Consider the following 27,934-nt stretch of genomic DNA (forward strand, 5'->3'; position numbering starts at 1 on the left):
CCAAGGTGCTCCATCCAAGCTGGTCCCATTTTCCAGCATTTGGCTCAAAATCTTTTTAAAAGTTTGTACCTGCCTCAGTCATTTCCTTAGGCATCTCATTTCACATACATAATACCATTTGTGCAAAAAAGTGCTCCTCTAATTATTATTAAATCTTTGCCCCCTCACCAAAAATTTAGGCTTTATTGTTCTGATTTCCACGAATACAGAATCAGATCTATTATCACTGGCATTTGTCATGAAATTGTGCACCACATAACTTAGAAGAAAAACAGTAAAAATAAATAAATGATAGTATATGTATATTGGATAGATTAAAAATGTGCAAAATCAGAAATAATATTTATTTTTTAAAAAGTGAGGTAGTGTTCATGTGTTCAATGTCCATTTAGGAATCGGATGGCAGAGGGAAAGAAGCTGTTCCTGAATCACTGAGTGTGTGCCTTCAGGCTTCTGTACCTCCTACCTGATGGTGACAGTGAGAAAAAGGCATGCCCTGGGTGCTGGAGGTCCTTAATAATGGATGCTGCCTTTCTGAGACACCGCTCTTTGAAGATATCCTGGGTACTTTGTAGGCTAGTGCCCAAGTTGGAGCTGACTAAATTTACAACCCTCTGCAGCTTCTTTTGGTCCTGTGCAATAGCATTTCTTCTCTCTCCCCCCCATACCAGACAGTGATGTAGCCTGTCAGAATGCTCTCCATAAAAGTTTTTGAGTGGGGATAGAAAGGATGTGCATTCACCCTTTCTATACCCTCAAGGTTTATACATCTTTATCGATCCTCTATAAGATCACTTGTGAGTCTTGTAAGCTCCAAGGAATATAGTTCTAGTGTGCTTGACCTCTCCTGATAACTCAGGCCCTCACAACTTGGCAACGTCTTGTAATTTTTTTTTAATTTAGGGATACCACACTATAATGAGCCCATGCTGGCCAGTTACACCCATGTGACCAATTAACCTATTAATCCATATGTCTTTGGAATGTGGGAGAAATCTAGAGCACCAGAAGGAAACTCGAGCAGTCGCGGGGAAAATGTACAAACTCCTTACAGAGAGCGGTGGGAATTGACCCTGGGTTTCTGGCATTATATTAGCGTTGTATTAACTGCTACACCATTGTACTAATGTTTTCTGTACTGTTTTCAGTTTAGTAACATTTTTCCTGCAGCAAAACTGAACACTACTACAACTTTAGCCTCACCAGTACCCTACGCAACCGTATCATAATCTCCTAACTTTTATACTCTGCCCTGGCTAGTGAAGAACAGCACTTTTATCATCCTGCCTCTCTGTGACTAAACTTTCAGTGAACTGCATATTTGTACTTGACAATCCCTCTGTTCTACAACACTCCAGAAGGCCCTGCCATTCACAAAGACCAAATGCATTTGATTTTCTAAGTAAGCTGCAGTACCTCATGCTTTTCTGAATTAAATTCGATTTGCTAATCATTGGCCCATTTTCTCAGCTGATTAAGATCCCTCTGTAATTTTTGATAACCTTCACTGTTCACAATACCATTTCTTTATAAACCCTCCAATACAAGGGATTTGATTTACTTTGTTGTGGTTGACTAAAGCTGAGTCACAAGGAAGCTCTAACTGGGAATTATAAGTGCTTATTCACACAGCAAACCTCCAGAAGAGAGTCCAGCTGAATCTCACTCTCCTGGCACAATCATAAAGATGACAATAAATGATTAATTACAGTTTCTGTTGCTATAATCATCTACTTTCACATTTGGAATACAGTCAGGATATCAACTAGCAGAACTCCTTTGAATATTCAAAGCTGGTGTCTGTTCAAAAATCCAGACACCCAAAATATACCACTTTGTTACAGTGTTAGGTTCCGACTCGATGAATGTATACAACTAAGTGACAGACTTGTCTTGAGCTGTACCTTAGTGGCAGGGATACACCTCCAACAATATGCTAATAGCAGGAAAATTCATATAAAGCCTTTCCCTATGTGGTTTCAGTTGGACAATCTGAATGATTGGTTTCGCAGCCACAAAGTATCAGTTATAAGTTAAATTTTGGACAGGTTTTATTTCCTGAAGACTGGTTCTCATTTTAGTTATCCTTGCTTATAATTTCATGCATAATCCTATGATCGAGGGACAACTGTGCAAGCGCATGGACGTCAGCGAGGTAGACAGAGTAAGAGGGCTTTGGCTCAATGGGGCTTCAGCGATAACAGATGGGGGCGATGTGGGTTACCTGTGTAGAATACAAACAGGAAGTATGTCTGTGAGACTGGTGTTCTGTACTGGGTGTCAGATGTGCGAAGTCCGGGACACACTCAGCCTCCCGGAAGGCCACATCTGTGCCAGGTGGATAGAACTGCAGCTCCTTGGGGACCAGATTAGGGACCTGGAGCTGCAGCTCTACGTCCTTCATCTGATCAGGGAAGGTGAAGAGGTGATGGAGAGGAACTATGGGCAATTAGTCACACGGGGGTCTCGGGAGACATAAGTGGGTCACAGTCAGGAGAGGGAAAGGCAAGAGTCAGATACTAGAGAGTACAGCTGTGGCTGTCCCTCTTAACAATAAGTATTGTTGGGGGGGACAGCCTACCTGGGGAAAGCAACAGTGGCCGTTCCTCTGGCACAGAGTCTGGCCCTGTGGCTCAAAAAGGTAGGGAAAGGAAGAAGGCAGCAGTAAATATAGTTGGGGGTCAACAGGCAAGAAAGAAACACGGATGCTAGTTTGCCTCCCAGGTACCAGGGTTTTTCTGATCACATCCATGATATCCTGAAGTGGGAAGATGAACAGTTGGAGGTCGTGGGACATATTGGTGCCAACAACATAGGTAGGAAAAAGGAGGAGATCCTGAAAACAGACTACAGGGAGTTGGGAAGAAAGTTGAGAAGCAGGACCTCAAAGGTAGTATTCTTGGAATTACTGCCTGTGCCACGTGACAGTGAGTATAGGAATAGAGTGAGGTGGAGGATAAATGCATGGCTGAGGGATTGGAGCAGGGGGCAGGGATTCAAATTTCTGGATCATTGGGACCTCTTTTGGGGCAGGTGTGGCCTGTACAAAAACGATGCTTTACACTTGAATCCGAGGGGGACCAATATCCTGGCAGGGAGGTTTGCTAAGGAGAGTATAAACTGGAATTGTTGGGGAGTGGGAACCGAAATGAAGAGACAGAGGAAGGGGCGGTTGACTCACAAATAGAGAAAGCTTGGAGACAGTGCAAGGAGGAGGTTAGGGCATGTGGCAGAAAAGGGATGCTCTCAGATTGATGGTTTGAGATGTGTCTATTTTAATACATCATGAACAAAGCAGATGAACTTAGAGCGTAGATCAGTACAGTACTTGAAGCTATGATGTTAAGGCCATTACTGACACTTACTTGGATGGCTTGGGGGTCAGAATGGTTACTTAGTGCCAGGCTTTAGATGTTTCAGAAAGGACAGGGAGGGAGGCAAAAGAGATGGGGGCGTGGCACTGTTGATCAGAGAGAGTGTCACTGCTGCTGAAAAGGTGGAAGTCACAGAGGGATTGTCTACTGAGTCTCTGTGGGTGGAAGTTAGAGACTGGAGGGGGTCAGTAATTCTACTGAGTTTTTTATATAGACCACCCAAGAGTAACAAGGACATCGAGGAGCAGATAAGTGTAATAATAACAGGGTGGGAGATTTTAATTTCCTAAATATTAATTGGCATCTCCCTAGAGCAAGGGGTTTAGATGGGGTGAAGTTTGTTAGGTGTGTTGAAGGTTTCCTGACAATATGTAGATTAGTCCACAAGAGGAAAGGCTGTACTTGATCTAATATTGGGAAATGAACCTTGATAGGTGTTGGGCCTCTCAGTGGGAGAGCATTTTGGAGATAGTGATTCAATCTCTTTTTACCAGAGCATTGGCGAGGGATAGGAACAAGGGGAAAAATGAAGCTATCGGGTAGGGACTTGAAAGCATTAATTGGGAACAGATGTTCTCAGGGAAATGTACGGCAGAAATGTGGCTAATGTTCAGGGGATATTTGTGTGGCGTTCTGCATTCCAATGAGACAGTGAAAGGATGGTAGGGTGCAGGAACCGTAGTGTACAAAGGCTGTTGAAAATCTAGTCAAGAAGAAAAGTTTAGGAAAGGTTTAAAAAAAACACTAAGTAATGATAGAGATCTAAAAGATTATAAGGCTAGCAGGAAGGAGCTTAAGAATAAAATTAGGAGAGCCAGAAGGGGCCATGAGAAGATTTGGCGAGCAGGATTAAGGAAAACCCCAAGGCATTCAAGTATGTGAAGAACACGAGGATAAGATGTGAGAGAATAGGACCAATCAAGTGTGACAGTGGAAAAGTGTGTGTGGAACCAAAGGAGATAGCAGAGATACTTAATGAATACTTTGTTTCAGTATTCACTATGGAAAAGGATCTTGACGATTGTAGGGATAATTTGTAGGGATCGAAAAGCTTGAGCGTATGGACATTAAGAAAGAGAATGTGCTGAAGCTTTTGGAAAGCATCAAGTTGGATATGTCTCCAGGACCAGATGAGATGTACCCCAGGCTACTGTGGGTGGTGAGGGAGGAGATTACTGAGCCCCTGACTGATCTTTATCCAAGAAAGGGAGTAGAGATAGCCCAGGAAATTATAGACCAGTTAGATTTACTTAAGTGGTTGGTAAGTTGATGGAGAAGATACTGAAAAGCAGGATTTATGAACATTTGGAGAGTCAAAGGCAGGTCGTGCCTTACAAGCCAATTGAATTTTTTGAGGATGTGACTAAACACATTGAGGAGGGGAGAGCAGTAGATGTAGTGTATATGGATTTCAGCAAGGCATTTGATAAGGTACCCCATCCAAGGCTTATTGAGAAAATAAGGAGGCATGGGATCCAAGGGGACATTGCTTTGTGGATCCAGAATTGGTTTGCTCACAGAAGGCAAAGAATGGTTGTAGACGGGTCATATTCTGCATGGAGGTTGGCGACCAGTGGTGTGCCTTGGATCTGTTTTGGGACCCCTTCTCTTCGTGATTTTCATAAAAGACCTGGTTGAGGAAGTGGAGTGATGAGTTGGTGAATTTGCTGATGACATAAAGGTTGGGGGTGTTGTGGTTAGTGTGGATAATGGCAGATGGAGTTCAACCCAGATAAGTTTGAGATGGTTCTGTTTGGTAGGTCAGATATGATGGCAGAATATAGTATTAATGGTAAGACTCTTGGCAGTATGGAGCATCAGAGGGATCTTGGGGTACAAGTCCATAGGACACTTAAAGCTGCTGCGCAGTTTGACTCTGGTTAAGAAAGCATATTTCATCAACTGTGGGATTCATTTTAAGAGCTGAGAGGTGATGTTACAGCTATATAGAACCCTGGTCAGACCCCACTTGGAGCCCTGTGCTCAGTTCTGGTCACCTCACCTCAGGAAGGACGTGGAAACTAGAAAGAGTGAAGAGGAGATTTACAAGGATGTTGCCTGGATTAGGGAGCATGCCTTATGAGAATAGGTTGAGTGAACCCTGCCTTTTCTCCTTAGAGTGGCAAAGGATAAGAGATGACTTGATAGAGGTGTACAAGATAATGAGGGGCATTGATCGTGTGGATAGTCAGAGGCTTTTTCCCAGGGCTGAAGTGGCTAGCATGAGAGGACACGTCAGGAGTAAGTTTTTTATGCAGAGAGTGGTGAAGCGCATGGAATGCGATGCTGACGATGGTGGTGGAGGCAGATACAATAGGGTCTTTTAAGACACTCCTAGATAGGTACATGGAGCTTAGAAAAATAGAGATTATGGGTAACCCTAAGTAATTTCTAAAGTACATGTTTGGCACAGCATTGTGGGCCAATGGGCCTATATGTGCTGAAGGTTTTCTATGTTTTTATGAATATAAAACAATTTGCATCACTGCTTAGAGTTTTCACAACACTTTTCCAAGTGGTGTATACCTGGAATAATGTAGCTGATATTTGAAGTGTTTTCTTAAATATCTGCTATCATTGATCTACTGCCTCACTCTTTAAACTCCCTGAAAAGTATGTGTCACCATATACTATCAGGGATTCATTTCCTTGTAGGCATTCACAGTAGAACAGGGAAATATATTAGAATCTGGAAAAACTATACAAAGACCGACAAACAATCAGTGTACAAAGGAAAAATGTATCATGGGTGAAAATTGTTTTGATTTCATCGGACTTTTTCCACCTTCAGTAAGGTTGGAGGTTCAGTTGTACCCAGAGGTATGAAAGATTCTGTTTCGTCACCGCTTGCTGTTTCACAGTTGTTTATCTTGCTTCATTTCTGTAACAAAGATTGACTGGGTCCAGTTTTGGTTTTATTAACAGGTTTCATTTTCAGGATCAGTGGCTTTCTATAACTAGAAACATCTTTGTGTTATATTTGCAACCTTGGTGTGACGTGATATTAGCCATTTCCATGTTGATCTATAGCTGTGATGCACAGTCAGTTGCAGGGATGATTGGTGAGGTTGGTGTTGATAGTACTGAATCTACAAACCAGTGATGGTTGGTCTGAAGGGTATCTACAGCAAGTAGGTTAAGCATTTTCTATATTAATGAGTCAAAATGTATAAGTAATTCACATCACTATTGTGTAGATTTGTTATTGCACTATAACTGTAAAGAAATATGTTTTTGTATTGCAGAGAAATACTCTTTCTTCCAACATTTTTTTGCAGACCTGTGATTTTTCTTTTAAAGGCAGCTTTTTAGTAAAAGAAATACGAAGTGTGTGTGAATAGGAGAGGTTTGCGGAATGTTGAGAGGAAGAGTCATTCAGTTTGAAGAGTGGTCCTTTTGTTACTTGAAGTAGCAATGTCCATGTTAATGAAAGCAAAACTAATGGGCAAATCAGATTGAGCTGTAATGCTGACAACTGAATGAAGTTTGGTTTTAAATACTTGGTCTTTCTGAATAGCTACTTGCATGTCTTTTTGCTCAGATTGAAATAAACTCTTGAAGTTGGTTTTTGATTCTGTTCCATTTAGGTAACCATTATCAATTATTTGAGGACAGTTCAAGTGACCTTTAGTCTTGACGTCTTAATTTCTTATATCTACCCCTGCGTTCCATTAGTATACCTAACTCTACCAGTTGACTAATATCATGACCAATTGACTGAAACACAATGTTGTTCCACTCTGATACCAGACAGGGAACATCACACGCACCATTTGAAGTTTTCAGGCCGGTGTTACTTGTGTTCTACTTGCATGTTACAGAATAACCCTGGCACATTTGTGAAATATATCGAATGCTAGTAAACCTTATTTGTATTGAGCTTAGGCCATATCTTTTGTTCTGGGTTTTGTAAGATGTGTTTTACAGAGGTAAGTTGAATGTACAGTATGTATATGAACTGATTTCAAATCTAAATTGGTAAGGGTTAGACTTGAACCTTATAATCTCTGTGTTCTTTTAAACATTGTCATTGAAGGTACCATAAGGGAGTAGAATGAATTATGCATTTGCTCCCTCTCCTGAGGATTCTGTCTCGCCAGCATGTTAGAGGGGAATGTAATGTCAAAGGTGTTGACATATTGATGTCTTGGATTTTGTGGATCATTTCATGCACAGTATTGTCAAAGCAAATATAGTTCTTGTAAGCAGATTGTTTTGTATTTGTACGTGTTCAGTAGTTTACAAATATGACGTAGATTTATTTAATTCTAATATGGCACATAAACCAGTATTTATCTAAAAAATCTGTTATAGCTGCCACCAGTATGGTAACTATTGTTACAAATTCCCGTAACTGGATCACTTACCAGTAAAGATAGGGAGGTCCATTGAAGTCTGATGGTACTATTTTTAAAAGTATTTATTGAAAAAAAGGCACATAAATAAGATTAATGCAAACATACGGATAATATACGTCGTCCATACTAAATCTAGCGCGCGGGTATAATAATAATCAATAAGAAATCGTTCTATCGTTGTCTAGGGAATAATGTGTTGTCCGATGGAAAGATAACAGTCACTATCAGTTCGCTCAAGCTGCAGCGTTATTGGGTTTAAAAACAATGTGGTTTAACTTGCCCCTTGTTTTTTATGATGCCAATCCGTTGAGTCAGGGGAGCGGGCTTCCCTGTTGTTAGCTAAAAGCAGTTTTCCGTTGGTTCCAGCCACAGAATTGAACGCACGTGGCTTCCTTCAGATGACTTCCTGCTGTTACGTGGTCACTTAAGGTTTCTTCTGGTGCGTCTGAAGGGGTTGTTCCCCAGACCCTCTTTTATACTTCCTCATGGGGTCTCAGATGTCAATCAGGTTGATATGATGCAATCCCTCAACCAGCCCACTCTGGTCATCCCCTCAGGGGCTTCAATGAATAGTACAGTACTCAATACACAACTTGGTCTTCTGGAGACAATGGCCATGTCCCGTAGCTTTACATCGCTGGGGAAAGAGCCAGCCTGCACGTCTCTTTTCCCCTTTCCTGGGCCCCTTTACCCAACCAAACAGTGATCTTGCGATTCTCACAAAGGAGGGGGCTACGGACGTAACACTATGTCCACCCAAGTGTACTGTGCAGATAACAGTGATAAAGTACTATGTGACTTCCTTCCACAAGGAGGTAAATCAAATTTCGTTTCTGTAGTAGAACAGATGTCATATTTCCTGGGTGTGTTTTTTAAACGGGATATTATGCCATCACTAAATGCCTCATTATTTTCTCCATCTTAGTGTTCCTAGAGGGGTGGTACAGTGGTGTCCCAGTTAGCGCAGTGCTTTACAGCACCGGAGATCAATTGGGGTTCAATTCCTGCTGCTACCTGTAAGGAGTTTGTGCATTCACCTTGTGACCACATGGGCTTCTTCCCCCATTCCAAAGACTATGGCTGAGGGTTAGTAAGTTGTGGGAATTCTATGTTGGTGGTGATACTTGTGGGATGCCCAGCATAATCTTCACTGATTTGATTTGACACAAACAGTGTATTTCACTTGTTTGTTTCAAGGTACATGTGACAAATATAACTAATATTTATCTTGTGCTGGTGGCTGAAATGCCACCCAAATGGCATTCCTGCTCTAGCATTGACAGGTAGTAGCAGCAGGCATTTTGACATTGGTGAAGAAATCGCCACTAGATTTGACACTTGATAACCTTCCGTCTGCACTATGGCTGCTCTTCCTTTTGTTTCTATTTTCATCGCGGCCAGGAGTACTATCCAATCCTATTAAGCTCTGACTAAATTAATAAATGTAGGGAAAGTACTGTAGGTATTTGGGGTGAGACTGGTCATTAAAACCAAGATTTAGATGTGTTTCCTGTGTGAAAGGGGATGTTGACTTTTAGCTTTCAAATGAAAATCTGGAATTACAATCTTCTGTTATACAAGATCATTGTTTTAGAGAGTACAGAATGGAAAGAGGCCATATGGGCCATTGCGCTGACCACCACCCACACATTGAGAGTACAGCCGGGCGTCACTTTATGAACATACAATTGATCTATTGTGTGTATTTGTACTTGTTTTATTGTTTTTTTCTGTGCTGCATCTGATGTGGAGTAACAATTACTTTGTTCTCCTTTTCACTTGTGTACTGGAAACAATCTTGAATCTTGACAGTAATCCTGCATTACACCCATTTTTATTCACCCAAAATTCTTCTCAATGTTCCTCCAGATTTAACTCCTTGCCTACACACTAGGGCAATTTACAGTGATCAGTTCATCTACCAGCCCACATCCTTGGGATAGAACATAGAATAGTACAGTGGGCCCTCCTTATCCGTGAGGGATTGGTTCTGGGATCCCTTGCAGATACCAAAAACACGGATGCCTTATTCAACCTGTCTCAATGCTGTAGGCTTTAGGACCCAGCGGAACCCCAGACCTTATTTAACCTGTCTCAGTGCGATGGACATTAGGGCCCGGCGGCAGAACTCTGAATCCGTAGTGTTTCTGTTCACGAAAATAATCACTATCACGATTGAAAATAAAATGGAAATAATAAAGTGATCGAGAAGAGGTGAAACACCATCGGTCATTGAAAATCGTTAGGCTACAGTCGGTCAACAATCGGAACAATTTTAAAGGATAAAGTGAAAAGGCCCTGCCCCGATGAAAGCTACAAATATTGCTAAGCAACGCAGTGGTTTAGTTATTGGGTTTGGGGTTTTGGCTTTTTGATCCTCCACATCAACCAGGCACGAATGGAGAGCGTGGTCGGGAGTGGTCTGTCACTGGATTGAACTCGGGAACCCGTTCCTGAGCCCGGCACTGAAACATACGTTCTTAAGTGTTTTATATGCATAGAAAGGTAAAATATCTACTATATACCAAGACAAACATTTGACTAACTGACACTAAATAATACAGGATGTACCTGTTCCGACTTACTTAGTAAGATGACTTCCGATTTTTTTCAATCCCGATCCATGATAACATACGCACATCCTCCCATATACTTTAAATCATCTCTAGATTACTTATAATGTCTAATACAATGTAAATGCTATGTAAAATAGTTTTTATACTGCATTGTTTAGGGAATAATGACAAGAGAAAAAAAGTCTGTACATGCTCGAACAACAAGTGCTGGAAGAGCACTTAACGGGTTTTCTCGATTCGCAGTTGGTTGAATTCGTGCTTGCAGAATTCGCAGATAAGGAGGGCCGACTGTATAGCACAGTACAGGCCCTTCGGCCCACAATGTCATGCTGACCCTTAAGCCCTGTCTCCCATATAAGCCCCCACTTTAAATTCCTCCATATACCTATCTAGTAGTCTCTTAAATTTCAGTGTATCTGCCTCCACCACTGACTCAGGCAGTGCATTCCATGCACCAGCCACTCTGAGTAAAAGTCCTTCATCTAATAGCCCCCTTGAACTTTCCTCCCCTTACCTTAAAGCCATGTCCTCTTGTACTGAGCAGTGGTGCCCTGGGGAAGAGGTGCTGGCTGTCCACTCTTGTCTATTCCTCTTAATATCTTGTACACCTCTATCATGTGTCCTCTCAGCATCCTCCTCTCCAAAGAGTAATAGATTTGAGAGGAAACTGGAGCACCCAGAAGAAACCACCATGGTCAGCAGAGAAAGGGCAAACTTCACTCAGCTAGCACCTGAGGTCTCTAGATACAACATTACTTCAGTGATCCACTGTTTGGTATTGCTCTTTGTTTTGTAGATTAGTTTTGAGGAAGCACGAAAATTAACAGTACAATGGATTCTGGTTCATTGGGACACATTGTGACCAGTACATTTTGGCCCAATTAAATGGCTATCCCAATTAGCTAAAGTTTCATGGAAATAGTTAAAAAGAGATAAAAAAGACAAACTACAGTTTAACTGAGTAACAAATTATGTATTTAAATGAAATACATAACAAGTTGGAAAACTACCAATGCTACTACAGTACTATGAAACTATATTAGTTCTTAATGGTTATTGACAGAAGAATTCATTATATAGAGTGTAGAGGGAGGAGTAGCACTTCTGGTGAAAGGGCTTGTGTCTATTCTGGGGCAGCTCACTTTTGGTCAAGATCAGACTCTTATCTCTCACCTGTAGTTCCAAGTAGCTGCTTGCATGCATCAGCAGCTGCACACCAGCACACTGCTTCAACAGTCTGAGGGTAGCTTGCAGGCCTCATATCCTGGTGAATTATGGTCTTGCCTAGCATGTGAAGTCAGCTCTGGTGGGCTGTATGGATGAGATCCAGCACCCATGGATGACCCACAGATGGGTCTTTACCACGTCGTGGTAAAGCATGAAGAGCATGAGAAGGTACAGAGTTCATGGTTATCCACTGTAACCAAGAAAGATCCCAGATTGTGATGACTACTTGTACTGTTGGACCTGAACTTCCAAGGTCAAGAGAGTGGAATTGTTGCAAATTCTACTCTTTCCCACTTTAAAAGCTCACTCACACAGGTTTCACTGTCATTGTCAGATACAATGGACAACCAACAGCATTGTGTTCTTTTGATTGACTGTAAATGAACAAAATTAGCACAAACTCTTGGTTCAGATGGACTACTTTCATGCAGTACTTTCAACAATTACATCCTCCAAATCTTATTTTTCATTCTGACATTCAAGATGGTTATCAATACCTTCAAATCCTTTGTAGTTTTTGACAACTATTAGTGACAAAATCGCTGCTTTTTGAATGCAAACACATGTAACTGATGTTATTTAAAAGCTGTTTGCTCTAAGCGCAGTGTAGTGTCTAATGACTGGCATTTGTTAGAATCTTCAGCAATTATAGTTTCTCAAATGAAAGGAATCTTGGCTATTTTCTTAATTTTTCTTCATTCTTAAAATTTATCATACCAGGAATCATCATGGTGAACCTTTGCTACACACAATTGAAAGTGTATCTTTCCTTGGGCACAGACATGTTCTGTTGCAGATGGCATCTTACTGGGGCCCTATGTGATCAGAAAAAGATGTCTTCACTCTTGGCCTTTACTGTAAGAGGATTTGAAGACAACATGTGCTTTGCCTTCATAATTGCTTGCTTTATCTGTATATGGACTTTGATTCATGTGAAAAGACATGAATCAGATAGCTCTGAACAAGTATACCTTTCAATATTTCAGCAAGTGTATGTAAAATTCACTGCTTATCTGCTTTTATCTCTACCAGAGCAGAAGATGCGCTCATTCTTTTACACAATCTGACATGCCCTTTCCCAACTCACTTAACCTGTCTATATTCATTGAAAGTTTTTCATTGTACTTGTAGACCAAATTGCTACCTTAGCATTATATCGTCAAAAAGTTCAATGAAAGCATTTTGACCATGAATATTACATACCTTTTGTATTCTACAGCGTAGTGTTTCTGATATTGTCTGTCCTATTCTACTTTTTCCATTGTTAACCACTGTTTAATCTTCCTGTTATATATTCAGTTTTGAGGAAAGGTCACTGTCCAGAGATGTTAACTGTTCTCTTTCTACAGAAGTTGCTTAACGATTTAGTTCTTCCAACATTTGTTTTTATTTCAGATTCCAATATCTGGGTTTTGCTGCTACTCCCAATATTGTGCAGACAATTTTAGAAAATGACTATTTGCTGGTCATTGTGCTGGATTAGGAGGAAAAAATAACCAGAATTTGTTTTACGAGACATTGCATAGGGGGTTCTTAGTTGGGAAGGGGCTTAATGGTTATCTCTATTGCAGTCAGTCAATACACCTATTTTGTTAAAAGCAACATGCTTGAAAATGTAACAGTTTGAGAGATGATCTTAGCTTTTTAATTCCTAGAAAAGAGGCACAAGTGAAAAAGCTCTGTCATATACTATTAATTGTCTCTTTGCAATGTTACCTGCTAATAGGACGTGGTGGATTTTGACACCCAAAGTTCATATCAACCGTCTAAGAGACTTTAATTGATTTCTGGGATTTGATTTTTTTTTTACCTGCTGTTGCTGTAAAGCTGGCAGCAATGCCTGTAATGTGTCTGTCTGCATTGGATATATGTACAGTGGTACCTGGCTACTTGGGACATATTGGGACCCAGTTAAGCGGCTGCCCCGTGAAGTTTCATGGATATAGTTAAAAAGGTATTTTAAAAAATTCACTGAGTAACCAACTATGTATTTAAATGAAATACAGAACAAATTAGATCACTAACAATACTATTATAGTATGATAAAACTATATTAGTTCCTAATAGTTTCTGATGGAGGAATTCATGCAATGAACAAAATGAGCAGATACATCCAATGCAGATAATGGACTGCCTTCAAACAATGTTTTTGATGCTTGTATCCTCCAAATCTTCATTTTTTGCAATATTCAAAATGATTATCAATAACAAGTTCTTCATAATTCCTAACTTGCGTATTTCACTTTCGCTCCCAGCCGCTTCTGGCATCTCCGAGCCTGAATGCTTGAAATCACAGTGAACAAAACAGTTCTGAATTGTCTTAATGCTTATTTTTCGCTATCAGTAACAAAAATCACTCTTTTGAACACCTACGTGCAACTGATTCTATTTAAAAACTGATCATTCTGAGCACGGTATAGTGTCTAGTGGCTTCACACTAGTGACTGACACTGGTTAGGACCTGTTCAGCTACAATTTTCTGTCCCAATTAAGCGGCATAGCGTCCCAGATAAGCGAAGGGAATTCCAGCAGTTTTCTGGTTTAAGTGGCTACCCTGATAAACCGATGGCCCAATTAACCAGAATCCACTGTAATTGACTTCATAATCGCAACCTAATGTTTATTTATTATTAATCAGAAATAATAATAAAGGGACTACAACCAAATGATTCTTTGTTTAAAATTTTCTGTTGCACCTGTTGATCAGGTCTCCTGGCTGAGGGAAGAAATATTACTGTGAGATTCTGGACACAGATTTGTCAATTCTTTGATTTTTGAGTATAACCATTGAGTCAATTATTTCTGAGAATAAAATGTCATTTGTACCAAACCTTTTTTTTAGCATGTGTATAATCATTTTATTGAGTGAAGTAATGGCAAAGCTGAAATGCATATTCTTCATTAGTTTAGTTTCTGTTTTTTTCGCTGTAAAAGACGGTTTAAAACCCAGAGTAGTGTTCTGCATTCTAATCCTCCTCGCAGAAATGTTTTGTGGCTGATGATCATTCTTATTTTGTGATTTTTGAATGCTGTTATCATTCAGCAAGACTTCAAATATTACAATAATACAATATTGCAAATGTTTCAAATACTATGTAGTTAAAATAATAAATGATTCTAAAGAGAGAACCGGCACCATGGAAGTAACTTTTCTCGTAGATAATATCTATTAATTCTCAAATACAGAAATGCTACGGAAGTGATGCTTTGACTGGTGTAAAAAATTACTTTATCCATCTTTTGCAATGGTAATGCAGTGCGCTACAGATAATTGAAAAAAATGTTATTCTCTGGTGTTTAAGTAGTTTCTTTCTGGGAATGCTGTCAAATACTCAGTAGGAATAGCTAAAAGTAGACTTGATCGGGGTTCTGAGTTTTGTTTTCCATTCCTAAATGAAACAGCAATAGTTGGTTTGGTGTGACTGTTCCAGCTAAGTTCACTATCAGATTTTTCATCATTCAGGAGCAAAACTAATTTGTATTCCTCCCCTTCTTCAAGCAATGTATATGTAAGGAGATTAACATCCTCGTTACTTCAAGTTTGTCGCTGTGATGTAGTTAAGAATTGGTGCTGCTTCCTGCACTCATGCAAAGTTCGTCGACTTCATCAACTTTGTCTCTAACTTCCAACCTGCCTTCAAATTTACCTGGTCCATTTCTGACACCTCTCTCCCCTTTCTCGCATTCTCTGTCTGTATCTCAGGAGACAGCTTATCTACTGATGTCAACTATAAACACACTGACTCTCACAGCTACCTGGACTACCTCTTCCCACCCTGTTACTTGTAAAAATGTAATCCCCTTCACTCAGTTCCTCTGTCTCTACTGCACCTGCTCTCGGTGAGGCTTTTCATTCCAGAATGAAGGAGATGTGCTCCTTCAAAGAAAGGGGCTTCCCTTCCACTGCCATCAGTGTTGTCCTCAACCACATCTCTACCATATCATGCACGTCTGGCCTCACTTCCATCTTCCTGCCACCTCACCAGGGGTAGGGTTCCTCTTCTCCCTACCACACGGCCTCTGTGTCCAGCACATAATTCTCATTAACTTCTTCCACCTCCAACAGTATCCCATCACCAAGCGGACCTTTCCCTCTCTTCTTCTCTCCCCCCCCTCCCCACACCTTTATGCTTTCTGCAAGGATTGCTCCCTGCTCCCTTCTCCATTTGTCCCTCCCCATTGATCTCCCTCCTGGCACTCATCCTTGCAAACAGAACAAGTGCTACACTTGCCCCCTGCACCACCTCCCTCACTACCATTCAGGACCCCAAAAAGTCCCTCCAGATGAGGCAACACTTCACCTGTGAGTCTTTTGGGGTCATCTACTATGTCCAGTGCTCCCTATGTGGCCTTCCATATATCATTGGTACCTGATGTAGATTGCAAGACCGCTTAGTCAAACACCTACACTCCATCCACCAGAAAAGGCGGGATCTCCCTGTGGCCATCCATTTTAGTTCCATTCCTATTCTGATATGTCAGTCCATGGCTGCATCTATTGTCGCAATGAGGCCAGACTCAGGTTGGACGAGCAATACCTTGTCTTCCATCTGGGTAGCCTCTATCCTGATGGCATGAACATCGATATCTTGAACTTCTGGTAATGGGCTACCCCCTTCCCCACTGTACCATTCCCAATTCCTATCTCTCACCTTATTTCCTACATCATCACCTCCCTCTGGTGCTCCTCCTCCTTTTCTTCCTTCTGTGGCCTTTTGTCCTCTATCATATACCCCCTTCTCCGACCCTGCATCACCTATCACCTTGTGTTTCTTCCTCCCCTCAGCTTCTTGTTGACTCCTCATCTTTTTATCTCCAGTCGGGTCTCAGCCTGAAGCGTTGACTATATTCTTTTCCATAGATGTTGGCCTGCTGAGTTCCTCCAGCATTGTGTGTGTTGTCAAGCAAATGGTCCCTACTGTGGACACACATACACTGAGGCTGTTTGTATTTTGTTTTGTCCTGATTTCTTCCTTGTAGGTCTCTTCTGACATTGTGGAGTTCCAAAGTGAAACTGAATCCTTTTTCCAAAACAATCAGTGTAGTTTTAAAAAAAGTAAATGCCTTTGTTTTAGTTTCGTAGAATGGGGTTTGGAGAAATTGGGTAGGAGCTTGATGAAAATTCTTTTCACTTTGTTCCCCAACATCCTGTGATTGTGGTGATTTTGTGATGAATTCTATTACTATATTCAGTTGTGACTGCTCTAGTTAAAAATGAATTTCAGAACTTGAAGTCCTTGTGTGTGTTTTTTATTTGTGGGCTTTACTATATATGTTGTTCCTTGAATAGATTCTAGACTTAGCTTCCTATTATAGACCAGCAAGGTATGTGTATATAATTAAAGATCCAGATCTACTTTACTAAATCTCTCAATATGATCCAGTATGTTCCAAAAGTGAAATGTGTCATTTCCAGTCTTACACTAGAGGAGCTATATTAAGATTACAACATGCTACAATCCAACTAAGTCAGTTATTGCTGGATCTAATGGGGTGGTTTATGCTAAGTGCAGTGTTCTTTATTGCAAGAAGGATGAATTTCACCCTGAGGGTTCAGAGGTTGTGCCCACATGCTTTAAACAATTCCCTATATTTCAACTGTAACTGAGATTGGACGCCATTTGTAATTCTTGAAAAGCTGGGAATAGGTGAATGAATGTGTGTTCTACAGCCTTTCTACTACTATTGAACTACTTCTGTACTGTTTAATCTGATGCAATTAATTCTCGGATATTTTTCATGTGGGCGATTAGTCTTTTAATTAAGCAGCAGGATGTTGATATGTTTCATGTACTGCGACTGTTGCGTTGATGCAGCTACCCTTGAGGACTCGCTGCTTGTGTGAATGTTCTGCATGATCCTGCGTTACTGTCTAAAGATATCAAAGGAGTTATTGTGGCTCACGATTGCAGAAGCTTGCAGCTAATTAGCGGCACATTTCTGAGAAGTGTATGCTTTGAATTGTAAGGTGGGAATTTGTTGAGCACTGTCAAAGTCACTGATGGGTGGAGGGGTGGGGAGGGGGTAGTCTACCGCCATATTTGTTTCTTTAGAGAGAGCAGCTGTCTTCTGTAGCTTTTATTTTCACCCACTTTATTGTTCTAATTTTCTTCTGCTTACAGCATTCTTCAGATTCATGCTTTTGTTTTATGCAAGTTTGCGTTTGAGATTTTAATCCAGATTCTTGACAGCCTTAAAACAGGGAGCAGAGGTAGCTAAGGCAGACGCGCAAATTATGATGTCGGCATTAATTTTTTTTACCTTGGATTCCTAAACTCCAGGGGTGAAGCACATTCTCTGCATCCATATTATCTGTGGTGAGTAGTTTGATCCTAAAACAAATTCATTTCACAGATAATTTTTTTTGCCCTTCGCTGCTTGACTGTCGGTGCCGGAATTTACAACAAAATTGTAAAGGTCACGTTCATTGCTGCAGTAACTATTCATTGTGCTCCATTGTTTGGCATCAACACAGGAAGCTGCAGCTGCCTTTGGCCTTCACAATGTGAGAGATGGCCGTGTACAGGCGAACTCCTTTGTTCCAGTAGGTGCTGCGCGCCATTTACATGCTAATATGGGTTACGCTAACTGTTCTCTCTCTGAACTTGACAAAGTATGTGATGTGGCTTGTCTGGCTAGACGTTATCTTTCATATTGAGATCTACAGTGGTACTTTTGATTGATTTTTGTCCATTGCCACCTCTTCTGGGAAGCATTGTGTTATTTTTCTGCGAGCTAAAATAACTGAATTGGGCAGTCTTAATTATAAGCAGAAAGGAATGTGGCGATGGAACAAAAATTACACGTCAGACAGCTTTTCACATTTTTCGTTCTGAGCTGAAGTGCTTGTGGTGCTGCCAAAGTTGCATGTAATTGTGGCCTTTCCCTACCTTCCTCCAAGTGAGGTAGGTTGATTAATTGCTATTGTTTTGAATCTTTCCTCACTACTTTTTAAAACTCCTCTGTGAATAACTTATAGGGAAGAGTAGCAGACCTTTGGCCAAACTATAAATTTAGAGCCAGGTATATTTTCTGTAGAAACATAGGAAGAACTGATTTTCTTTGAATGGATAAGATACGTTATTCATACACACTGCAGTCCATGATGAAGTTCTTTTAAATAGGTTTACAGATATTAACACTTGCTTTTACAAACATTATGCTAACACCAATACAGAAAGGCAAGTAAAAAGTACTTCTCAACTAAGATTGAGCAAACATGCCAAGGTTGCATTGAAGTTGCCCTTTTACGTGAGACCCAAGCTGCAGGTACTGTCAATGCAAATGTACTCTTATGGAAGTATCGGAGTGCATTCAAATCTGGCTTTAGTACATATTACAAAACGTTGCCTGTTCTGGCACCAGTCTGTATTATTATTTTTCCTCTTAGTGACTTTTTTTTTCTGAAATTGTACCTGTGCTATTTATGCTTTGGGCATTGTGCTGTGTGCTGTAGGTAATGTGTTTTACACCGTTGGCTCTGGAAGAATGCTGTTTCATTTGGCTATATTTGTGTATGGTTGAATGATAGCTCAACTTAAACTTGTAGGTGGGCACTTTACTATAAGCTGACAGCTTTGTAGATGCCTTCACTCTTAGCTATGGAATCTTCTCCCTTAGCCCTCAACCCTTTAAGGTGTTTCTTATTATCTATTACATTCTTCAAATGTTTGTTATCTATCCAAATGATACCTTGTGTTTGGCTTTTAAGAAATGTTAAAAAGAAGTGATGTTTTGTTACATAAAGTTGCTAGGTAAATTGACGTTCTTCCTGTTTGCTCTTGCTGAGCATGACTTGTGCTTTGGAACTTTCTAGCCTCAGTTGCTTGTGTCACCACTTCTCATCTTCCGCCTTGTGGTGGTATAAACAGATGGGCATTAGTTTTCAATCTAGTTCAAAATATGAACTAGCTCCTGGAGGATCTCACGTCAGAAATGTCAACTGTTTCTCTTGTCACAGATGTGTTCTGATCTCCTGGATATTTGAAAAGTTTGAGTATTAAGAAAAATGTGTGGCATTGGAATGGGTCCAGAAGAGGTTCAGGAGAATTATTATGGGAATGAAAGAGTTAATATGAGGAGAGTTTGGATGTGGGCCTGTACTCGCTGGTGTTTAGAAGAATGAGTGGTGATCTCATTGAATCCTATCAAATATTGGAAGGCTTAGACAGAGTGAATGTGAAGAAGATGTTTCCTTTAGTGGGGGAGTCTAGGACTAGAGGACACATTCTCAGAATAGAGGGGCATCCAGTTAGAATAAAGGGGAAGGAAATTCTTTAGCCAGAGGGTGGTGAATCTGCAATTCATTGCCATTGACAGCTGTGAAGGCCAAGTTATAGTGTATACTTAAACAATAGGTTAATAAGCTCTTGGTTAGTCAAGGCTTCAAAGGCTATGGGGAAAAGGCAGGAGAATCGAGTTGAGAGTGATAATAAATCAGCCATGGTGGAGCAGATTTGATGGGCAGAGTGGCCTTTTCCACTCTTATGTACATCTTATTTCCAGCATTTTCTGTTTTGTTTTAGATTTCCAGCATCAGCATTTTTAATTGATTTTCACTTGAGCCAGTTTCTTCCCATTTATTTTCTCTACTTCTACTTCTTTCCCAATATAATCAATGTTTTGCTTTCTTAAAAAGTTCTTTCTACAGCATTGCAATTTAGTAGTGCTCATGGCTCTATATCGTTATTTGGAGATACCCTTTTCCAGTTAAATTACATTTTTATTATGTTGTCCAAATGAAGAGAAAGAAAGTAGTACATCATGTTTACTAGATAAACAAGCAGTTCTGAAGCTTGGTTCCTGAGTGCTTTACATTTGCAGTTATTTGGACACAGTGCTGATATGAAAGACAGAAGATGAATATGCTTGAGGGGTCATGCTGTCTTGGGGTCATCGTGAGTTTACTGTTTGTGTGGGAAACGCACCAGAGGCTGCCATGGTTGAGTGTCTCAAATCAAATTCGTCCATAGCTTAAGCTATGTGAATCAGAATTTACCCCCTCCACTGCCAGCATCAGAGAGGATGTTAGAAAAGGCTAATGAGCTAATTCAAGTTTAAACATTTCAAGTAGTTTGAATAAAGTTGAAATGAAGATTCAACGAATCAGGGTAGAAATAGGAGTAGTAAATTCCTAGGAGGTGTTTCAGTATAACCATTTAAACAAAATGCTTTTGTTACAGTTTATTTCTATCCAAGTGTATGACTGAAAACCTTTCTATATTGCTTGTTATATGCACATGGATTTTTTTTTGTGCCAGACAGCATTTTAAAAGCTAAATGGACTCTTGTCTTTAAAACTTGTTATTCATCAGATAACACACAATGGTATTAATACTTTCCGAATAAAGCGTTGCTATTGACTCTTTATTTCAGTTATCTGCTAATCTGTACTATATTCTTTTAGGCTCAAATGTTTAAAGCATCACTAGGCTGTAAATCAGATTCTTGTAGAACAGGTTCAGAAAGTTATCATTTAATGTCAGCTTTTCAAAACAGTAATTTCACATAGCATTTTTTCCCCTACTGTTGGCATTTCGAAAAGGACTTAACCGTGACCAAGTATGGAAAATTTTTGGTTATGTCATCCAATGCAGCATTGATGCTGATATCTTGTCAGTATTGTCAGAGGAGAGAATTTGGATAAACTGTGGTCTTTTGATTATGTTATGAAGTAGATAAAGTCTTAGTTCAGTTTCTTGGCAGAAAGGCACTTGCATTACTCCAAAGTGTCAGAGTTGATAAGTGCTCGAGTCCTGGTGTGGATTTAGAGCCCTTAGCTTTCTGTCTGACACAAGCTTGCTACCAATGAACTGAGCTGAGTTTTTGTTGACGTAATCGTGGCATCTAAAGCCTTCTCTTGTCCAAACAAACAAGTGTGATAACTGGTTTGTTAAGCCTGTTGTACATGTTCTATAGAACAACCATCAATATCTGGAATCCAGGAGGCAGCCTGTCAGTGGGAGCACTACATAATTGAGTACTTTTCTTCCTCAGGCTATTTCTGCTCAAAGAAGCTCAACCTTGGACTCAAACCAGCAAAGCATCAATGTTCAAGGTATGTCAATAGCTAAAGACAGCATGTGTCTCTTCAACTGCATTTTTTTTTGTCATCAGCATTTTAATAATGTTTGGTCTGAAATTTTGGAGCAATGTAAATCACCCAAAATTGCATTGAATTCTCAACCAGTATTTTGTCTAGATAGAACACTTAAGCTTATCATTAAAAATTTAAAGTCCTGAGATTGGGTCTGTCGCCAATGGAGTAATTTAAAATTATGAAGAGAATTGTATTGCAGAGTTTTGAAGGTGTCTCATCAAATTTTAGTACTGATGTGTTACTATGTGTAAGTGTAACACTAGACAGTGTACTCTCTGAAATGAAATATCTGAGATGTGTATTTTTTTCTGTACATAGTTGATGGGTCCAAGGAAAAAACTTCTCTTCCTAAACCTTGAGTTAGAATAACAGGTAGCTGTGGAGTCATTGATTTCTTAGCCAAAGTTCAAGAATTCCAAGAGAAGTACAGTATTCATAGTATAGTATCCAAGACATCTTCAAGGAACAGTGCCTTGAAAGTGGCATCATCATTAAGGACCCTCACCACCCAGGACATACCCACCTCATTGTTCACGTTGGGAGGGATGTACAGACATCTGAAGGTACACAACTGAGTGATTCTGGAACAGCTTTCCCTCTGCTATCCAATTTCTAAATAGACTTTGAACCCAAGAGAATTACCTCAACTTTTTAAAAAATTTCTGTTACTTATTTCAACTTCTATATATATTGTAATTGTATTTTTCTACACTTATCATGTATAGCAAATTTCATGACATTTGCTGGTGATAATAAATCTGATTCTGAATAGTCACTATCCCTCATTTTGGTATGAGCAAGTCCTCAACTCTTTTGTTGAAGTGTTTTAAGTTAATGCTGGTTTAAAAACATTAAGAGACATAATTGAACACAATAATAATGATAAACTTAGAAATTTCCAAAAAATGGTTTCTGCAAGATTTTGAAGACCATTGGTTAATAGAATCAGAATTGTGTTTTTTTTTAATCACTGACATGTGTCATGAAATTTGTTGTTTTGCAGCACATGTACAGTACAATACATAAATTCAACAAGAATATTTCCCAGTACATTAATGTATTAAACTTAGGACCTGGAGGAAAAATATCAAACCGCACAATCTGCAGTAATTTCACATTTTCCCCTTTATTTTTCATTAATGTAGTACATAGTACATATAAACTGTACTACACGATCCAATTTCAAGGCAATGGATCTGAGGAGCTGATTGCATGCTGGAAAGTCTTTGAAAGCAGAGTAGGATTCTGTTTTATTTTCAAATGTGGAGTACAAAAGTAGAAAAGGCAAAGTGACAAATACATAAGGCATAGAAACATATAAAATAGATGCAGGAGTAGGCCATTCAGCCCTTCGAGCATGCACCACCATTCAGTATGATCATGGCTGATCATCCAACTCAACCCTGTACCTGCTTTCACTCCATATCCCTGATCCCTTTAGCCACAAGGGCCATATCTAACTTCCTCTTAAATATAGCCAATGAACCGACCTCAACTGTTTCCTGTGGCAGAGAATTCCACAGATTCACCACTCTCTGTGTGAAGAAGTTTTTCCTCATCTTGGTCCTAAAAGGCTTCCCCATTATCCTTAAACTGTGACCCCTCATTCTGGACTTCGCCAACATCGGAAACAATCTCCCTGCATCTAGCCTGTCCAATCCCTTTAGAATTTTATACGTTTCAATAAGATTCCCCCCCCCCCCCCCCTCAATCTTCTAAATTCCAGTGAGTATAAGCCTAGTCGATCCGGTCTTTCTTCATATGAAAGTCCTGCCATCCCAAGCATCAATCTGGTGAACCTTCTCTGTCTCCCTCTATGGCAAGAGTGTCTTTCCTCAGATTAGGGGACCAAAACTGCACATAATATTCTAGGTGTGGTCTCACCAAGGCCTTGTACAACTGCAGAAGAACCTCCCTGCTCCTGTACTCAAATCCTTTTGCTATGAATGCCAGCATACCATTTGCCTTTTTCACCACCTGCTATACCTGCATGCCCACCTTCAATGACACCCAGGTCTCGTTGCATCTCCCCTTTTCCTAATTGGCCACCGTTCAGATAATCTGTTTTACTGTTCTTACAACCAAAGTGGATAACCTCACATTTATCCACATTAAGTTGCATCTGCCATGAATTTGCCCACTTACCTAACCTATCCAAGTCACCCTGCATCCTTTTAGCAGCCTCCTCACAGCTAACACCGCCCCAAAGCTTCGTGTCATCTGCAAACTTGGAGATGCTGCATTTAACTCCCTCGTCTAAATCATTAGTATATATTATAAACAACTGGGGTCCCAGCACTGAGCCTTGCGGTACCCCACTAGTCACTGCCTGCCATTCTGAAAAGGTCCCGTTTACTCCCACGCTTTGCTTCCTGTCTGCCAACCAATTCTCTATCCACATCAATACCATACCCCCAATACCATGTGCTTTAAGTTTGCACACTGATCTCTGTGTGGGATCTTGTCAAAAGCCTTTTGAAACTCTAAATATACCATATCCACTGGCTCTCCCCATCCACTCTACTAGTTACATCTTCAAAAAAATTCTATAAGAGTCGTCAGACATGATTTTCCTTTCACAAATCCATGCTGACTTTGTCCGAGGATTTCACCTCTTTCCAAGTGTGCTGTTATCACATCTTTGATAACCAATAACAACACACACAAAATGCTGGTGGAACACTGCAGGCCAGGCAGATAGGGAGAAGCGCTGTCGATGTTTCGGGCCGAGAAGGGTTTCTGAATCTATACGTACATTTCTGAATATCATGGGGAAACATTAAAATTAAGTGAGGATACAACAAAGATTCACCATTTACATGCCAGGAATGAGTGGCAATTGCTAAGAAAGGCTTTAAAAATTGAGTCTCTTTCACATGGGAAAAGATTATGGATTACAATAAATGTTTGCAGAAGGTTAATAGTGAAAGATTAATTCTAATGGTTGGCATGTTGATGCCCAAGTTAACACAATAAAAAGGAGGTGATTATGTTTTTGCTTGATTGCTAGAATTTATTATTTTTATTTAGAGATACAGGACAGGCCCTTCTGGCCCAACATGCCTGCACCATCCTGTTACACCCACATGACTAGTTAACGTACTAACCCATATGTCTTTGGAATATGGGAGGAAAATGAGAACCCAGAAGAAACAAATGCAGTTTCGGGGGAGAACGTACAAACACCTTACAGGCAGCAACAGGAAATGAACCCGGTTCATTGCCATTGTAAAGCGATGTGCTGACTGCTAAGCTGCAGAATTGATACTGTATGTACATTCCTGAAAAGCAAGGATGTGCGATTAGTACAAGGTTCTAGATGAGCAATTAATACCTACTTAACTGCAATAAGCTTAAATAACTGCAATAGGCTTAAATAACTGAGTGACTTGGAATGACTAACCGTGCATTATTCAGATCAAAAATACTGTGTTTTGAAATCACTTTTGGATCATTCGTGTCTGTCCCCATCAATGCATATTACCACTTGAAGATTTACTGGTAAGCTGGGAGAAAATTTACCCTTCAAGCACTGTATTTAAAGAGGGGAGAAAAAACAATTATTAAACTTAGATTTTTATTATCATTTTAGATTTGTTAAATCTTCTCAGAAAATTGCTAGGTAGGCTTACTTTGTTTATTACAAAGTGCAGTGTTTATAGTTAATAACTTTCTTTTGTTCTTTCCATCTCTATCTTACCTTTTCTCTTCTTACATCAAACCAGGAATTAAAGGTTGAGGAATGATGTGATTACATAAGGGATACGGATCTCATGATGCTAACGTTTTATACAAACAGAGCAAATGTAGTCATCTGTGAAACTGTAAGTAGACTATTAAAACTGAATTGTTTTAATGGATCAGAGTTGTAATACTGAAGTTATTAAATGATTTAACATTGGCGATTATTTGGTTTAGATTGTAAAAGAATACCATTAATAAACTAGGCCATTAGGCATTTCTGAACCTGACTTTTGAGCTGAATTTATTCATCCACTCAAGAAAAGTGAAAATTGACATAAGAAATAGACCAAGATACTTCCTGGTTAAATTATGAATGACTAAACCCCTACTTTGAGATTAGCCCTGGTTTCATGCATCCCAGCTTTATATTAAAAAAAAATTAAGAGTTTAGAAGTTTTCTTAAATTTAAGAATTTAAGAATTTAGAAATGAAAGAGTTTTGCTTTAATCTCTCAAGGCAATTTATCCTCTATTCCATCGCTCCTGATAAATTTTCGCTGCACTCTACCCATCACAAGTATATTCTCCTTTCAAATAGGAGGCCACACCTCCAATCTCTTTTAAAACTTCGATAATTGTGGTTTTGTTTCTTGTAGTCAAATCCTCTATGCAATAAAGAGCAACTTCATTTTGTCTTCCCAACTGCCTGCTGTGCCCTTGTTAATGTGACTCTGTCATACATTGTCCATTCATCTGGCCCATCCCCAGAATCCTCCCTTCACTCTTCTCATTAGTCAGATTGCTACTGGCTTTACACCGTCAAAGGGCTTGGGTGAAGATCTGAACCCCTGCTCCTAGTCATTAATGTAAACTGAAAATGGGTGGGACCTTGAGCAGCAATCCATTTGGCATCCCATTAGTTACTGTCTGCAGTCTGAACATGGCTGGTTTATTCCTACTGTTTTCTATCCAAACAAATCCTCATTCTCACATCAATACATTGCCCACAGTCTCATGTGCTGTAGTTTTGTTTAATAACTTTTTCTGTGGTACATTATCAGCTATCTGAAAATTCAAAACCAACTTATCATTAGTCATTCCATATCCATGTTAAAATCCAGTAGACTTGTGAAATATGTGCACAGTTACTAATTAATAAGGATTCTATGATTTTTCAGCGCTACTATTGTCAGGCTAACTGTTTTGTAGTTCGCCATCTTTTCATAACTGGTGGGGTTACATTGTGGCAGTTCCAGAATTTCTGGAGTTCTGGAGATAATCAGTGCATTTAGTTTCTCTATGCCATCAGTATTTGTGTTGTAGAGCAATTAAGTCACCTTTGCTGGTATTAAAGAGCAGTAAAGAAACTGCACACTTTAGCAATCTGAAGTGAAATCTGCAGAACCTGGTCAGGGAGTATCTTTGGAGAGTGAGAAATGATTAGTAGTTTAGTTGACCTTAGACCATAGATGGTTGAAGATGTGATTCTTGTGTGTAGCAGAAGCCCGTGAAAATTAAAGCACAGAATTTATAACTTGCCAGTCAAACTCCATTTGGGACGTGCTCCTGTTACATTATTTCGAATTCTGTACTGGCAATGAATATGAAAGAAAACCGCTAATGTTGCCAGTTTTTACTGCTTAAATGAAGGGAATGAATTATTATTATTTTGTACCCTTAATTATGCTGTGATTTGTTTGACACAGGCTATGATGAGAAGGAGTTATATTAGTATGATAAAAGTTAGAATTAGTTATTTATTTTGAATATTGTTATTAATTTTAAGCCAGTTTTGTGTATTGGGTTTGGTAAAGTTGACCTCTCCTGTAAATAAATTCTTACTCAGTTTCTTACTGCCCATGACTCCACTGGCATTTAGGGCAGCAATGAAGGTCTTCCATCTCTGTCAACAATTTTGGTCTTGGTCTTGACAGTGTTCAGGGCTTCATTCATAGTGCCAGTAGCTTCCTCTCCGTTTTCACTGCGGTCAATCATTCAAGTCCTATGTAGAGACTCCAAAATACTGTGGCGACCCATTTCCTGGCACATCCGAACTGGCTCACAATTAGCCAGCTTTCTGGCTAAGGGAGATAGCCTACGGGGGTTTGCGAGCACAGAGTTTTGGAGCCTCTGCGCCATGGGGGGCAGGTTGAGGGAGGCTTAAAAGTGAGGCTGAGGATTTCGAATAAAGTTTTTCCTTCGACTGCAGTTACCGACTCCGTGTCGTAATTTTAGCGCTGCATGTAGCACACCGCTACAATTGGTGACCCCGACGGTCCAAACGATTTTTGGACCAGAAATGACCGACGCCGCCTCTGTTCATGCGGTTTCGTTGAAACTGCCGGGTTTCTGGACACAGCAACCGAACCTATGGTTCTAGCAAGCCGAAGCCCAATTCCACGTTCGCCAGATCACCTCAGAAGACACCCGCTACTACTACGTGGTAAGCTCCCTCGACCAGGACCAGGTTGCGGAGTTCGTACAGTCGCCCCCGGCAGACGGCAGTTACACGGAATTCAAAGCCCTGCTCCTCAGGACTTTTGGACTCTCATGGCGCGAGCGGGCTGCCCGTTTACTGCACCTGGATGGCTTGGGCGACAGACCTCCTTCGGCTTTA

The 27,934-nt window shown here is 40.1% G+C and overlaps 1 protein-coding gene across 1 annotated transcript in view; it reads left to right on the forward strand.

The window, feature by feature from the left end:
- Nucleotides 1-27,934, forward strand: part of dicer1 (dicer 1, ribonuclease type III) — a 143,639-nt gene that overhangs the window by 14,092 nt on the left and 101,613 nt on the right. Inside the window, exons 2-3 of the mRNA XM_059960942.1 lie at nt 21,532-21,592; nt 25,360-25,458. The gene's annotated coding sequence lies outside the window, so the exon portion shown is untranslated. The remainder of the gene's footprint in view (nt 1-21,531; nt 21,593-25,359; nt 25,459-27,934) is intronic.

This window comes from Hypanus sabinus, chromosome 2, assembly GCF_030144855.1.
Source record: "Hypanus sabinus isolate sHypSab1 chromosome 2, sHypSab1.hap1, whole genome shotgun sequence".
Taxonomy (NCBI): domain Eukaryota; kingdom Metazoa; phylum Chordata; class Chondrichthyes; order Myliobatiformes; family Dasyatidae; genus Hypanus; species Hypanus sabinus.